The sequence below is a fragment of the Phalangium opilio genome, unplaced genomic scaffold (assembly GCF_054372755.1).
Source record: "Phalangium opilio isolate 3A_F unplaced genomic scaffold, DU_Popi_V2 ptg000101l_1, whole genome shotgun sequence".
NCBI classification, from domain to species: domain Eukaryota; kingdom Metazoa; phylum Arthropoda; class Arachnida; order Opiliones; family Phalangiidae; genus Phalangium; species Phalangium opilio.
This window is the reverse complement of record NW_028324204.1, coordinates 9,222,700-9,238,073: the sequence shown is the minus strand read 5'-3', so window position 1 is coordinate 9,238,073 and position 15,374 is coordinate 9,222,700. Positions and strand designations below refer to the sequence as shown.

The 15,374-nt window shown below is 28.3% G+C and overlaps 5 pseudogenes; all 5 read left to right on the top strand.

Moving 5' to 3' along the window:
* The first annotated feature begins 174 nt into the window (after nt 1–174).
* Nucleotides 175–293, top strand: LOC149631481 (5S ribosomal RNA; annotated as a pseudogene).
* Nucleotides 294–653: 360 nt separating this feature from the next.
* Nucleotides 654–772, top strand: LOC149631480 (5S ribosomal RNA; annotated as a pseudogene).
* A 937-nt stretch (nt 773–1,709) lies between these two features.
* On the top strand, nt 1,710–1,828 carry LOC149631479 (5S ribosomal RNA; annotated as a pseudogene).
* A 137-nt stretch (nt 1,829–1,965) lies between these two features.
* LOC149631478 (5S ribosomal RNA) lies at nt 1,966–2,084 on the top strand (annotated as a pseudogene).
* A 123-nt stretch (nt 2,085–2,207) lies between these two features.
* LOC149631477 (5S ribosomal RNA) lies at nt 2,208–2,326 on the top strand (annotated as a pseudogene).
* The last annotated feature ends 13,048 nt before the right edge of the window (nt 2,327–15,374 follow it).

The window sequence follows — 15,374 nt, the reverse complement described above, 5'->3', positions numbered from 1 at the left end:
GAAGTTAAGCAGCGTCGAGCGCAGTCAGTACTTGGGAACACTGCATGCCGATGGCTTTTTCACATTTGTTTCCTCTTAAATTCCACCAGATATGAAAAAACAAACATATCTTCTTATTGTTATTTTTTATAAAGATGAAGGTTAATTAAGTTCAAATTATTAACTAGCACTCTCGGCAACGGCCATATCACGCTGAATACACCGGTTCTCGTCCGATCACCGAAGTTAAGCAGCGTCGAGCGCAGTCAGTACTTGGGAGGGCGACAGCTTAGGAACACTGCGTGCCGTTAGCTTTTTCACTTTTTTTTTCCTCTTTTAAATTCCAATAGATATGAAAAAAGCAAACATATTTTCTTTTTTTTATTGTTTTAAAAAGATGAAGGTTAATTTGTCTCACTTAATTTAAATTCGAATTATTATCTAGCACTCTCGGCAACGGCCATATCACGCTGAGAACACCGGTTCTCGTCCGATCGCCGAGATTAGCAGCGTCGAGCGCAGTCAGTACTTGGGAATACTGCGTGCCGTTGGTTTTTCACTTTTGTTTCCTCTTTTAAATTCCACCCGATTTGAAAAAGCACACATATCTTCTTTTTGTTATTGTTTTATAAAGATGAAAGTTAATTAAATTAAAATTATTAACTAGCACTCTCGGCAACGGCCATATCACGCTGAATACACCGGTTCTCGTCCGATAACTGAAGTTAAGCAGCGTCGAGCGCAGTCACTACTTGGGAGGGAGACCACTTAGGAACACTGCGTGCCGTTGGCTTTTTCACTTTTTTTTCCTCTTTTAAATTTTAATAGATATGAAAAAAGCAAACATATTTTCTTTTTGTTATTGTTTTAAAAAGATGAAGGTTAAATTGTGTCACTTAATTTAAATTCGAATTATTATCTAGCACTCTCGGCAACGGCCATATCAAATTCAAATTCAAATTCAAAAATGTTTATTTTTTACTTTTCATTACATTACAGTTTGCTACGGGGCTAAGTCACATTGTGACTTGTAAGCCCCGTGCCTATCTGCTTAATTTAATATAACAATTTAATTTAATCAAATAAAAAATAGATTTAACAATGGTGTCTTATAATAATTCGTGTTAAAGATTCATGAAAGAAGATTTAATGAATATATGTTATATCCACTTAAATTGAACAGTGGCATGGTATAATATAAAATATTTAACAATTGGTTATGCCAAAGGTGGCTTTATAAAAACAAATTAAATAAAAAAGTAAAGGTTTTATTATTTTTTTATCACGCTGAGAACACCGGTTCTCGTCCGATCGCCGACGTTAACGGCGTCGAGCGCAGTCAGTACTTGGGAATACTGCGTGCCGTTGGCTTTTTCACTTTTGTTTCCTCTTTTAAATTCCACCCGATATGAAAAAAGCAAACATATCTTCTTTTTGTTATTGTTTTATAAAGATGAAGGTTAATTTGTCTCACTTAATTTAAATTCGAATTTTTAACTAGCACTCTCGGCAACGGCCATATCACGCTGAGAACACCGGTTCTCGTCCGATCGCCGACGTTAGCAGCGTCGAGCGCAGTCAGTACTTGGGAATACTGCGTGCCGTTGGTTTTTCACTTTTGTTTCCTCTTTTAAATTCCACCCGATTTGAAATAGCACAGATATCTTCTTTTTGTTATTGTTTTATAAAGATGAAAGTTAATTAAATTAAAATTATTAACTAGCACTCTCGGCAACGGCCATATCACGCTGAATACACCGGTTCTCGTCCGATAACTGAAGTTAAGCAGCGTCGAGCGCAGTCACTACTTGGGAGGGAGACCACTTAGGAACACTGCGTGCCGTTGGCTTTTTCACTTTTTTTTCCTCTTTTAAATTTTAATAGATATGAAAAAAGCAAACATGTTTTCATTTTGTTATTGTTTTAAAATGATGAAGGTTAATTTGTCTCACTTAATTTAAATTCGAATTATTAACTAGCACTCTCGGCAACGACCATATCACGCTGAATACAGCGGTTCTCGTCCGATCACCGAAGTTAAGCAGCGTCGAGCGCAGTCAGTACTTGGGATGGAGACCACTTAGGAACACTGCGTGACGTTGGCTTTTTCACTTTTTTTTCCTCTTTTAAATTTTAATAGATATGAAAAAAGCAAACATATCTTCTTTTTTGTTATTGTTTTATAAAGATGAAAGTTAATTAAATTCAAATTATTAACTAGCACTCTCGGCAACGGCCATATCACGCTGAATACACCGGTTCTCGTCCGAAAACCGAAGTTAAGCAGCGTCGAGCGCAGTCACTACTTGGGAGGGAGACCACTTAGGTACACTGCGTGCCGTTGGCTTTTTCACTTTTTTTTCCTCTTTTAAATTCCAATAGATTTGAACAATAAATAAAAATGTACCTCGATTTTTAATATCATTTTCAAAATCGACGTAACTCGGCCTAAGAAAAACATTTTGAGTATTTGTTCACTGTTTTCAAATATAACCACTGAAACCATTATTTTTGTAATTTTTGCGTTAATTCAAGCAAATGTAACGATATTCATTCAACAAACTGTTAAAATTCAATTTTAAATAAGAAATCGTTGTCACGGATTTTGTATCTTGAAGAAAAAAACATGCGATTTTTTCGGTACACTTTTGAATGAATTTTTTCTGGAGAAATGTTTGACCGAATTCAGCTTAATTCCCTATAAAACACTCATTGAAAGTGATTTCATGTCGATTGAACAATAATTAAAAATTTACCTCGATTTTTAATAACATTTTCAAAATCGACGTTTCACGGCCAAAGATGCATACTTTGAGTATTTCTTCACTATTTTCAAATATATTCATTGAAACCACTTTTTTATACTTTTTGCTTTAATTCAAGCAATGTAACGATATTCATTCAAAAAACTGTTAAAATTCAATTTTCAATAAGAAATCGTATTCACGGATTTTGTGTCTTGAAGAAGAAAAACCTGCGATTTTTTCGGTACTTTTTTGAATGAATTTTTTTCTGGAGAAATTTTTGACCGAATTCAGCTTAATTCCCTATAAAACACTCATTAAAAGTGATTTCATCTCGATTGAACAATAAATAAAAATGTACCTCGATTTTTAATAACATTTTCAAAATCGACGTAACTCGACCTAAGAAAAACATTTTGAGTATTTGTTCACTGTTTTCAAATATAACCACTGAAACCATTATTTTTGTAATTTTTGCGTTAATTCAAGCAAATGTAACGATATTCATTCAACAAACTGTTAAAATTCAATTTTAAATAAGAAATCGTTGTCACGGATTTTGTATCTTGAAGAAAAAAACATGCGATTTTTTCGGTACACTTTTGAATGCATTTTTTTCTGGAGAAATAATTGACCGAATTCAGCTTAATTCCCTATAAAACACTCATTAAAAGTGATTTCATCTCGATTGAACAATAATTAAAAATGTACCTCGATTTTTAATAACATTTTAAAAATCGATGTTTCACCGCCAACGAAGCATATTTTGAGTATTTCTTCACTATTTACAAATATATACACTGAAACCATTATTTTTATACTTTTTGCTTTAATTCAAGCAAATGTAACGATATTCAATCAAAAAACTGTTAAAATTAAATTTTTCAATAAGAAATCGTTGTCACGGATTTTGTATCTTGAAGAAGAAAAACATGCGATTTTTTCGGTACTATTTTGAATGCATTTTTTTCTGGAGAAATTTTTGACCTAATTCAGCTTAGTTCCCTATAAAACACTCATTAAAAGTGATTTCATCTCGATTGAACAATAATTAAAAATGAACCTCGATTTTTAATAACATTTTAAAAATCGACGTTTCACCGCCAACGAAGCATATTTTGAGTATTTCTTCACTATTTACAAATATATTCACTGAAACCATTATTTTTATACTTTTTGCTTTAATTCAAGCAAATGTAACGATATTCATTCAAAAAACTGTTAAAATTCGATTTTTCAATAAGAAATCGTTGTCACGGATTTTGTATCTTGAAGAAGAAAAACATGCGATTTTTTCGGTACTTTTTTGAATGCATTTTTTTCTGGAGAAATTTCAATCAATTCAATTCAAAATGTTTATTTTATTTGCATTACAGATACAGTATACCACGGGGCTAAGTCACATTGTGACTTGTAAGCCCCGTGCCTATCTGTTTAATTTAATATAACAATTTTAATTTAATCAAATAAAAATAGATTTAACAATGGTGTCTTATAATAAATAATGTTAAAGATTCATGAAAAAACTTAATGTATATATGTTATATCCACTTGAAATTAAACAATGGCATGGTATAACATAAAAAATTTAACAATGGGTTATGCCAAAGGTGGCTTTATAAAAACAAATTAAATAAAAAAGTAAAGGTTTTGTTATTTTTTTCCAATATTAGTGATTTTTATAGTCTTTTTAAATCTAAATAAATTCGGTTTGGCTTGAATTTCTGGTGATATTGTGTTATATAATTTTATTCCCGAATAAAAGATAGACGTGAATTTTTTTGAAGTGTTACATTTAGGTAAATCTAATAGATTTTTGACCGAATTCAGCTTAATTCCCTATAAAACACTCATTGAGAGTGATTTCATCTCGATTGAACAATAAATAAAAATGTACCTCGATTTTTAATAACATTTTCAAAATCTACGTTTCACGGCCAAAGAAGCATATTTTGAGTATTTCTTCACTATTTTCAAATATAACCACTGAAACCATTATTTTTATACTTTTTGCTTTAATTCAAGCAAATGTAACGATATTCAATCAAAAAACTATTAAAATTAAATTTTTCAATAAGAAATCGTTGTCACGGATTTTGTATCTTGAAGAAGAAAAACCTGCGATTTTATCGGTACTTTTTTGAATGCATTTTTTTCTGGAGAAATATTTGACCGAATTCAGCTTAATTCCCTATAAAACACTCATTGAAAGTGATTTCATCTCGATTGAACAATAATTAAAAATTTACCTCGATTTTTAATAACATTTTCAAAATCGACGTTTCACGGCCAAAGAAGCATACTTTGAGTATTTCTTCACTATTTTCAAATATATTCATTGAAACCACTTTTTTATACTTTTTGCTTTAATTCAAGCAATGTAACGATATTCATTCAAAAAACTGTTAAAATTCAATTTTCAATAAGAAATCGTATTCACGGATTTTGTGTCTTGAAGAAGAAAAACCTGCGATTTTTTCGGTACTTTTTTGAATGAATTTTTTTCTGGAGAAATTTTTGACCGAATTCAGCTTAATTCCCTATAAAACACTCATTAAAAGTGATTTCATCTCGATTGAACAATAAATAAAAATGTACCTCGATTTTTAATAACATTTTCAAAATCGACGTAACTCGACCTAAGAAAAACATTTTGAGTATTTCTTCACTGTTTTCAAATATAACCACTGAAACCATTATTTTTGTAATTTTTGCGTTAATTCAAGCAAATGTAACGATATTCATTCAACAAACTGTTAAAATTCAATTTTAAATAAGAAATCGTTGTCACGGATTTTGTATCTTGAAGAAAAAAACATGCGATTTTTTCGGTACACTTTTGAATGCATTTTTTTCTGGAGAAATAATTGACCGAATTCAGCTTAATTCCCTATAAAACACTCATTAAAAGTGATTTCATCTCGATTGAACAATAATTAAAAATGTACCTCGATTTTTAATAACATTTTAAAAATCGACGTTTCACCGCCAACGAAGCATATTTTGAGTATTTCTTCACTATTTACAAATATATACACTGAAACCATTATTTTTATACTTTTTGCTTTAATTCAAGCAAATGTAACGATATTCAATCAAAAAACTGTTAAAATTAAATTTTTCAATAAGAAATCGTTGTCACGGATTTTGTATCTTGAAGAAGAAAAACATGCGATTTTTTCGGTACTATTTTGAATGCATTTTTTTCTGGAGAAATTTTTGACCTAATTCAGCTTAGTTCCCTATAAAACACTCATTAAAAGTGATTTCATCTCGATTGAACAATAATTAAAAATGAACCTCGATTTTTAATAACATTTTAAAAATCGACGTTTCACCGCCAACGAAGCATATTTTGAGTATTTCTTCACTATTTACAAATATATTCACTGAAACCATTATTTTTATACTTTTTGCTTTAATTCAAGCAAATGTAACGATATTCATTCAAAAAACTGTTAAAATTCGATTTTTCAATAAGAAATCGTTGTCACGGATTTTGTATCTTGAAGAAGAAAAACATGCGATTTTTTCGGTACTTTTTTGAATGCATTTTTTTCTGGAGAAATTTCAATCAATTCAATTCAAAATGTTTATTTTATTTGCATTACAGATACAGTATACCACGGGGCTAAGTCACATTGTGACTTGTAAGCCCCGTGCCTATCTGTTTAATTTAATATAACAATTTTAATTTAATCAAATAAAAATAGATTTAACAATGGTGTCTTATAATAAATAATGTTAAAGATTCATGAAAAAACTTAATGTATATATGTTATATCCACTTGAAATTAAACAATGGCATGGTATAACATAAAAAATTTAACAATGGGTTATGCCAAAGGTGGCTTTATAAAAACAAATTAAATAAAAAAGTAAAGGTTTTGTTATTTTTTTCCAATATTAGTGATTTTTATAGTCTTTTTAAATCTAAATAAATTCGGTTTGGCTTGAATTTCTGGTGATATTGTGTTATATAATTTTATTCCCGAATAAAAGATAGACGTGAATTTTTTTGAAGTGTTACATTTAGGTAAATCTAATAGATTTTTGACCGAATTCAGCTTAATTCCCTATAAAACACTCATTGAGAGTGATTTCATCTCGATTGAACAATAAATAAAAATGTACCTCGATTTTTAATAACATTTTCAAAATCTACGTTTCACGGCCAAAGAAGCATATTTTGAGTATTTCTTCACTATTTTCAAATATAACCACTGAAACCATTATTTTTATACTTTTTGCTTTAATTCAAGCAAATGTAACGATATTCAATCAAAAAACTATTAAAATTAAATTTTTCAATAAGAAATCGTTGTCACGGATTTTGTATCTTGAAGAAGAAAAACCTGCGATTTTATCGGTACTTTTTTGAATGCATTTTTTTCTGGAGAAATATTTGACCGAATTCAGCTTAATTCCCTATAAAACACTCATTGAAAGTGATTTCATCTCGATTGAACAATAATTAAAAATTTACCTCGATTTTTAATAACATTTTCAAAATCGACGTTTCACGGCCAAAGAAGCATACTTTGAGTATTTCTTCACCATTTTCAAATATATTCATTGAAACCACTTTTTTATACTTTTTGCTTTAATTCAAGCAATGTAACGATATTCATTCAAAAAACTGTTAAAATTCAATTTTCAATAAGAAATCGTATTCACGGATTTTGTGTCTTGAAGAAGAAAAACCTGCGATTTTTTCGGTACTTTTTTGAATGAATTTTTTTCTGGAGAAATTTTTGACCGAATTCAGCTTAATTCCCTATAAAACACTCATTAAAAGTGATTTCATCTCGATTGAACAATAAATAAAAATGTACCTCGATTTTTAATAACATTTTCAAAATCGACGTAACTCGACCTAAGAAAAACATTTTGAGTATTTGTTCACTGTTTTCAAATATAACCACTGAAACCATTATTTTTGTAATTTTTGCGTTAATTCAAGCAAATGTAACGATATTCATTCAACAAACTGTTAAAATTCAATTTTAAATAAGAAATCGTTGTCACGGATTTTGTATCTTGAAGAAAAAAACATGCGATTTTTTCGGTACACTTTTGAATGCATTTTTTTCTGGAGAAATAATTGACCGAATTCAGCTTAATTCCCTATAAAACACTCATTAAAAGTGATTTCATCTCGATTGAACAATAATTAAAAATGTACCTCGATTTTTAATAACATTTTAAAAATCGACGTTTCACCGCCAACGAAGCATATTTTGAGTATTTCTTCACTATTTACAAATATATACACTGAAACCATTATTTTTATACTTTTTGCTTTAATTCAAGCAAATGTAACGATATTCAATCAAAAAACTGTTAAAATTAAATTTTTCAATAAGAAATCGTTGTCACGGATTTTGTATCTTGAAGAAGAAAAACATGCGATTTTTTCGGTACTATTTTGAATGCATTTTTTTCTGGAGAAATTTTTGACCTAATTCAGCTTAGTTCCCTATAAAACACTCATTAAAAGTGATTTCATCTCGATTGAACAATAATTAAAAATGAACCTCGATTTTTAATAACATTTTAAAAATCGACGTTTCACCGCCAACGAAGCATATTTTGAGTATTTCTTCACTATTTACAAATATATTCACTGAAACCATTATTTTTATACTTTTTGCTTTAATTCAAGCAAATGTAACGATATTCATTCAAAAAACTGTTAAAATTCGATTTTTCAATAAGAAATCGTTGTCACGGATTTTGTATCTTGAAGAAGAAAAACATGCGATTTTTTCGGTACTTTTTTGAATGCATTTTTTTCTGGAGAAATTTCAATCAATTCAATTCAAAATGTTTATTATATTTGCATTACAGATACAGTATACCACGGGGCTAAGTCACATTGTGACTTGTAAGCCCCGTGCCTATCTGTTTAATTTAATATAACAATTTTAATTTAATCAAATAAAAATAGATTTAACAATGGTGTCTTATAATAAATAATGTTAAAGATTCATGAAAAAACTTAATGTATATATGTTATATCCACTTGAAATTAAACAATGGCATGGTATAACATAAAAAATTTAACAATGGGTTATGCCAAAGGTGGCTTTATAAAAACAAATTAAATAAAAAAGTAAAGGTTTTGTTATTTTTTTCCAATATTAGTGATTTTTATAGTCTTTTTAAATCTAAATAAATTCGGTTTGGCTTGAATTTCTGGTGATATTGTGTTATATAATTTTATTCCCGAATAAAAGATAGACGTGAATTTTTTTGAAGTGTTACATTTAGGTAAATCTAATAGATTTTTGACCGAATTCAGCTTAATTCCCTATAAAACACTCATTGAGAGTGATTTCATCTCGATTGAACAATAAATAAAAATGTACCTCGATTTTTAATAACATTTTCAAAATCTACGTTTCACGGCCAAAGAAGCATATTTTGAGTATTTCTTCACTATTTTCAAATATAACCACTGAAACCATTATTTTTATACTTTTTGCTTTAATTCAAGCAAATGTAACGATATTCATTCAAAAAACTGTTAAAATTCAATTTTTCAATAAGAAATCGTTGTCACTGATTTTGTATCTTGAAGAAGAAAAACATGCGATTTTTTCGGTACTTTTTTGAATGCATTTTTTTCTGGAGAAATTTTTGACCGAATTCAGCTTAATTCCCTATAAAACACTCAATAAAAGTGATTTCATCTCGATTGAACAATAAATAAAAATGTACCTCGATTTTTAATAACATTTTCAAAATCGACGTAACTCGACCTAAGAAAAACATTTTGAGTATTTGTTCACTGTTTTCAAATATAACCACTGAAACCATTATTTTTGTAATTTTTGCGTTAATTCAAGCAAATGTAACGATATTCATTCAACAAACTGTTAAAATTCAATTTTAAATAAGAAATCGTTGTCACGGATTTTGTATCTTGAAGAAGAAAAACATGCGATTTTTTCGGTACTTTTTTGAATGCATTTTTTTCTGGAGAAATTTGTGACCGAATTCAGCTTAATTCCCTATAAAACACTCATTGAGAGTGATTTCATCTCGATTGAACAATAAATAAAAATGTACCTCGATTTTTAATAACATTTTAAAAATCGACGTTTACCGCCAACGAAGCATATTTTGAGTATTTCTTCACTATTTACAAATATATTCACTGAAACCATTATTTTTATACTTTTTGCTTTAATTCAAGCAAATGTAACGATATTCATTCAAAAAACTGTTAAAATTCGATTTTTCAATAAGAAATCGTTGTCACGGATTTTGTATCTTGAAGAAGAAAAACATGCGATTTTTTCGGTACTTTTTTGAATGCATTTTTTTCTGGAGAAATTTTTGACCGAATTCAGCTTAATTCCCTATAAAACACTCAATAAAAGTGATTTCATCTCGATTGAACAATAAATAAAAATCTACCTCGATTTTTAATAACATTTTCAAAATCGACGTAACTCGACCTAAGAAAAACATTTTGAGTATTTGTTCACTGTTTTCAAATATAACCACTGAAACCATTATTTTTGTAATTTTTGCGTTAATTCAAGCAAATGTAACGATATTCATTCAACAAACTGTTAAAATTCAATTTTAAATAAGAAATCGTTGTCAGGGATTTTGTATCTTGAAGAAAAAAAACATGCGATTTTTTCGGTACACTTTTGAATGCATTTTTTTCTGGAGAAATGTTTGACCGAATTCAGCTTAATTCCCTATAAAACACTCATTAAAAGTGATTTCATCTCGATTGAACAATAATTAAAAATGTACCTCGATTTTTAATAACATTTTAAAAATCGACGTTTCACCGCCAACGAAGCATATTTTGAGTATTTCTTCACTATTTACAAATATATACACTGAAACCATTATTTTTATACTTTTTGCTTTAATTCAAGCAAATGTAACGATATTCAATCAAATAACTGTTAAAATTAAATTTTTCAATAAGAAATCGTTGTCACGGATTTTGTATCTTGAAGAAGAAAAACATGCGATTTTTTCGGTACTATTTTGAATGCATTTTTTTCTGGAGAAATTTTTGACCTAATTCAGCTTAGTTCCCTATAAAACACTCATTAAAAGTGATTTCATCTCGATTGAACAATAATTAAAAATGTACCTCGATTTTTAATAACATTTTAAAAATCGACGTTTCACCGCCAACGAAGCATATTTTGAGTATTTCTTCACTATTTACAAATATATTCACTGAAACCATTATTTTTATACTTTTTGCTTTAATTCAAGCAAATGTAACGATATTCATTCAAAAAACTGTTAAAATTCGATTTTTCAATAAGAAATCGTTGTCACGGATTTTGTATCTTGAAGAAGAAAAACATGCGATTTTTTCGGTACTTTTTTGAATGCATTTTTTTCTGGAGAAATTTCAATTCAATTCAATTCAAAATGTTTATTTTATTTGCATTACAGATACAGTATACCACGGGGCTAAATCACATTGTGACTTGTAAGCCCCGTGCCTATCTGTTTAATTTAATATAACAATTTTAATTTAATCAAATAAAAATAGATTTAACAATGGTGTCTTATAATAAATAATGTTAAAGATTCATGAAAAAACTTAATGTATATATGTTATATCCACTTGAAATTAAACAATGGCATGGTATAACATAAAACATTTAACAATGGGTTATGCCAAAGGTGGCTTTATAAAAACAAATTAAATAAAAAAAGTAAAGGTTTTGTTATTTTTTTCCAATATTAGTGATTTTTATAGTCTTTTTAAATCTAAATAAATTCGGTTTGGCTTGAATTTCTGGTGATATTGTGTTATATAATTTTATTCCCGAATAAAAGATAGACGTGAATTTTTTTGAAGTGTTACATTTAGGTAAATCTAATAGATTTTTGACCGAATTCAGCTTAATTCCCTATAAAACACTCATTGAGAGTGATTTCATCTCGATTGAACAATAAATAAAAATGTACCTCGATTTTTAATAACATTTTCAAAATCTACGTTTCACGGCCAAAGAAGCATATTTTGAGTATTTCTTCACTATTTTCAAATATAACCACTGAAACCATTATTTTTATACTTTTTGCTTTAATTCAAGCAAATGTAACGATATTCATTCAAAAAACTGTTAAAATTCAATTTTTCAATAAGAAATCGTTGTCACTGATTTTGTATCTTGAAGAAGAAAAACATGCGATTTTTTCGGTACTTTTTTGAATGCATTTTTTTCTGGAGAAATTTATGACCGAATTCAGCTTAATTCCCTATAAAACACTCAATAAAAGTGATTTCATCTCGATTGAACAATAAATAAAAATGCACCTCGATTTTTAATAACATTTTCAAAATCGACGTAACTCGACCTAAGAAAAACATTTTGAGTATTTGTTCACTGTTTTCAAATATAACCACTGAAACCATTATTTTTGTAATTTTTGCGTTAATTCAAGCAAATGTAACGATATTCATTCAACAAACTGTTAAAATTCAATTTTAAATAAGAAATCGTTGTCAGGGATTTTGTATCTTGAAGAAAAAAAACATGCGATTTTTTCGGTACACTTTTGAATGCATTTTTTTCTGGAGAAATGTTTGACCGAATTCAGCTTAATTCCCTATAAAACACTCATTGAAAGTGATTTCATGTCGATTGAACAATAATTAAAAATTTACCTCGATTTTTAATAACATTTTCAAAATCGACGTTTCACGGCCAAAGACGCATACTTTGAGTATTTCTTCACTATTTTCAAATATGTTCACTGAAACCATTATTTTTATACTTTTTGCTTTAATTCAAGCAAATGTAACGATATTCAATCAAAAAACTATTAAAATTAAATTTTTCAATAAGAAATCGTTGTCACGGATTTTGTATCTTGAAGAAGAAAAACCTGCGATTTTATCGGTACTTTTTTGAATGCATTTTTTTCTGGAGAAATATTTGACCGAATTCAGCTTAATTCCCTATAAAACACTCATTGAAAGTGATTTCATCTCGATTGAACAATAATTAAAAATTTACCTCGATTTTTAATAACATTTTCAAAATCGACGTTTCACGGCCAAAGAAGCATACTTTGAGTATTTCTTCACTATTTTCAAATATATTCATTGAAACCACTTTTTTATACTTTTTGCTTTAATTCAAGCAATGTAACGATATTCATTCAAAAAACTGTTAAAATTCAATTTTCAATAAGAAATCGTATTCACGGATTTTGTGTCTTGAAGAAGAAAAACCTGCGATTTTTTCGGTACTTTTTTGAATGAATTTTTTTCTGGAGAAATTTTTGACCGAATTCAGCTTAATTCCCTATAAAACACTCATTAAAAGTGATTTCATCTCGATTGAACAATAAATAAAAATGTACCTCGATTTTTAATAACATTTTCAAAATCGACGTAACTCGACCTAAGAAAAACATTTTGAGTATTTGTTCACTGTTTTCAAATATAACCACTGAAACCATTATTTTTGTAATTTTTGCGTTAATTCAAGCAAATGTAACGATATTCATTCAACAAACTGTTAAAATTCAATTTTAAATAAGAAATCGTTGTCACGGATTTTGTATCTTGAAGAAAAAAACATGCGATTTTTTCGGTACACTTTTGAATGCATTTTTTTCTGGAGAAATAATTGACCGAATTCAGCTTAATTCCCTATAAAACACTCATTAAAAGTGATTTCATCTCGATTGAACAATAATTAAAAATGTACCTCGATTTTTAATAACATTTTAAAAATCGATGTTTCACCGCCAACGAAGCATATTTTGAGTATTTCTTCACTATTTACAAATATATACACTGAAACCATTATTTTTATACTTTTTGCTTTAATTCAAGCAAATGTAACGATATTCAATCAAAAAACTGTTAAAATTAAATTTTTCAATAAGAAATCGTTGTCACGGATTTTGTATCTTGAAGAAGAAAAACATGCGATTTTTTCGGTACTATTTTGAATGCATTTTTTTCTGGAGAAATTTTTGACCTAATTCAGCTTAGTTCCCTATAAAACACTCATTAAAAGTGATTTCATCTCGATTGAACAATAATTAAAAATGAACCTCGATTTTTAATAACATTTTAAAAATCGACGTTTCACCGCCAACGAAGCATATTTTGAGTATTTCTTCACTATTTACAAATATATTCACTGAAACCATTATTTTTATACTTTTTGCTTTAATTCAAGCAAATGTAACGATATTCATTCAAAAAACTGTTAAAATTCGATTTTTCAATAAGAAATCGTTGTCACGGATTTTGTATCTTGAAGAAGAAAAACATGCGATTTTTTCGGTACTTTTTTGAATGCATTTTTTTCTGGAGAAATTTCAATCAATTCAATTCAAAATGTTTATTTTATTTGCATTACAGATACAGTATACCACGGGGCTAAGTCACATTGTGACTTGTAAGCCCCGTGCCTATCTGTTTAATTTAATATAACAATTTTAATTTAATCAAATAAAAATAGATTTAACAATGGTGTCTTATAATAAATAATGTTAAAGATTCATGAAAAAACTTAATGTATATATGTTATATCCACTTGAAATTAAACAATGGCATGGTATAACATAAAAAATTTAACAATGGGTTATGCCAAAGGTGGCTTTATAAAAACAAATTAAATAAAAAAGTAAAGGTTTTGTTATTTTTTTCCAATATTAGTGATTTTTATAGTCTTTTTAAATCTAAATAAATTCGGTTTGGCTTGAATTTCTGGTGATATTGTGTTATATAATTTTATTCCCGAATAAAAGATAGACGTGAATTTTTTTGAAGTGTTACATTTAGGTAAATCTAATAGATTTTTGACCGAATTCAGCTTAATTCCCTATAAAACACTCATTGAGAGTGATTTCATCTCGATTGAACAATAAATAAAAATGTACCTCGATTTTTAATAACATTTTCAAAATCTACGTTTCACGGCCAAAGAAGCATATTTTGAGTATTTCTTCACTATTTTCAAATATAACCACTGAAACCATTATTTTTATACTTTTTGCTTTAATTCAAGCAAATGTAACGATATTCAATCAAAAAACTATTAAAATTAAATTTTTCAATAAGAAATCGTTGTCACGGATTTTGTATCTTGAAGAAGAAAAACCTGCGATTTTATCGGTACTTTTTTGAATGCATTTTTTTCTGGAGAAATATTTGACCGAATTCAGCTTAATTCCCTATAAAACACTCATTGAAAGTGATTTCATCTCGATTGAACAATAATTAAAAATTTACCTCGATTTTTAATAACATTTTCAAAATCGACGTTTCACGGCCAAAGAAGCATACTTTGAGTATTTCTTCACTATTTTCAAATATATTCATTGAAACCACTTTTTTATACTTTTTGCTTTAATTCAAGCAATGTAACGATATTCATTCAAAAAACTGTTAAAATTCAATTTTCAATAAGAAATCGTATTCACGGATTTTGTGTCTTGAAGAAGAAAAACCTGCGATTTTTTCGGTACTTTTTTGAATGAATTTTTTTCTGGAGAAATTTTTGACCGAATTCAGCTTAATTCCCTATAAAACACTCATTAAAAGTGATTTCATCTCGATTGAACAATAAATAAAAATGTACCTCGATTTTTAATAACATTTTCAAAATCGACGTAACTCGACCTAAG